We start from the raw sequence: 2,032 nt of genomic DNA, 5'->3' as shown, positions 1-2,032 counted from the left end.
AAATAAAGGCCAGAGAGTTTAAATGACAGTTGGGAATCAGTTTCTGATTTCTCTGTCTTTCAAGTCTTATGCCTTACTATTTTTGGTTATTATGCCAAAAGGGGAAAAGGTTAACTAAAGATTAGAAATAAGGAAGAAATAGATTTCTAAGGAGAAAAGGTCAGTTTCCTCTAACACCTGATTTTAGATATTGCTTATTTTTTTTTTAATTTTACTAAAAATATGGAACGCTTCACGAATTTGCGTGTCATCCTTGCGCAGGGGCCATGCTAATCTTCTCTGTATCGTTCCAATTTTAGTATATGTGCTGCCGAAGCGAGCACTAGATATTGCTTATATTTTTAAGGCACTTTGACAAAGTCCACTATTAAAAGGTAGAGGTGATTTTTTTCTTTTTTTAAAAGCTAAGGATATTTTGTTTCATTCCAATCTGCATGAACCAAACAAGGGTATATTTTTTCCTCTGCTTCCATAGTCTCCTAGGAGAGCATAGAACCCTGAGTCCTTTTCCATCTTGAGGGTATATTGTTTTGTGTGAAAACTTGAGCTTATAAATCAGATTTGAAGAGCCGAGTCTTTGCTCTGTAAAATTATTCACTGTGGGTTTTATCTATTTACAAATAGCAAGGGTACCAATTGCATTTTGAATTTCATTTGATTTACAGAATTTAGGAAATAAGAAAGGGTTCAGGAACATATCAACTTCCAGAACTTCAGGGTGTCCCTGTAATCTATTTCATACAAATTCCCATTGATGATAATCTCTGGATGGATGGATAATAAGGGTGATGAATGAGGCTCAGACACATTAACAGTAATAATTACCTGCCTGTGTAGGGAGAAACCTACAGTTATTCCTCCTGTGGGTCTTTCTTTGTTACTAACACAGAACACTTCTGTTGCTTCTGGTCACCAAATGTGTGAAGCTTCTTCCCCACATCAAGCAATTCTCCTCAATACCAGCTGGGGGCCATACAATTTGGACATGGTTTACCCAGAGAAAGTGTGAGATTCTGCAAGTTGAGGGCTGGGTCCCATGAGACTACTCCACCTGACTTCAGATGCCAAAGGCAAGTAGTAGATCCCCGAGTTACCCGTGTTTTCTGTTCCACTTGGAAAAAAAATCAGAAGTTCCCACAACCTCTCCCCTCTCTCAGATTCCATTAACTTTTTATGTTGCTCACAGAACTCAAGGAAATACATTTATCAACTTATTAAAGGAACCGCCATCTCTGTTGAGTTGAGGTCTATCACCTTTCAGGTACGTGGATGTATTCACCAACCTGGAAGGTCTTGAAATTTGTGTGTGTGTATATATATATATACATATATATATATGTAAATTTTTGCATATACATATGTGTATATGTATATATATAGAGAGAGAGACTTCATCACATAGACACAATCGATCATTAACTCCATTTTTCAGTCCTTTCCCCTTCTCAAGGGAATGGGGGACAGGGCTAAATTCCAAGCCTCTAATCATGGCTTGGTCTTTCTGGTGACCAACCCTCATCCAGGAGCCATAAGAGCCCACCCAGAGGGCCTCTAACGTCACCTCATTAGAACAAAAGATGCTCTTATTACCCAGGAAATTCCAAGGGTTTCAGAAGCTCTGTGCCAGCAACTGGGGACAGAGACCAGAATCGATTTTCTTTTATCTCGTATTTAATCATAGCCTGACTCATTGAAAAAGCCCCGATGCTGGGAATGATTGAAGGCAAAAGGAGAAGGGAGCAGCCCAGGGTGAGATGGTTAGAGAGCATCACTGACTCAATGGCCACGAATTTGAGCAAACTCCAGGAGACAGTGGAGGACGGAGGAAGCCTGGCGTGCTGCAGTCCATGGGGTCGCAAAGAGTCGAAAGCAACTTATCGCCTGAACAACAACATAGTCTCCTTCTTGAAAGTGAATTGTGTCAGGTGCTTTACATGTATAATCACCTGGAATCCTTACAGGAACCATGAACAGTTCTCATTTCACAGAAAAAAACCAGGAAGAAAGAGGCTGTGACTTGTCCCAGACAAGG

General features: G+C 40.1%; 1 non-coding gene across 1 annotated transcript; it reads right to left on the bottom strand.

Moving 5' to 3' along the window:
• Nucleotides 1-216: 216 nt before the first annotated feature.
• Nucleotides 217-323, bottom strand: LOC136145331 (U6 spliceosomal RNA). The gene has a single exon (XR_010658768.1). It is a non-coding gene; the product is annotated as a U6 spliceosomal RNA (small nuclear RNA).
• Nucleotides 324-2,032: the final 1,709 nt, after the last annotated feature.

The sequence above is a fragment of the Muntiacus reevesi genome, chromosome 12 (assembly GCF_963930625.1).
Source record: "Muntiacus reevesi chromosome 12, mMunRee1.1, whole genome shotgun sequence".
Classification (NCBI taxonomy): Eukaryota; Metazoa; Chordata; class Mammalia; order Artiodactyla; family Cervidae; genus Muntiacus; species Muntiacus reevesi.
This window is presented reverse-complemented; position numbering and strand designations above follow the sequence as displayed.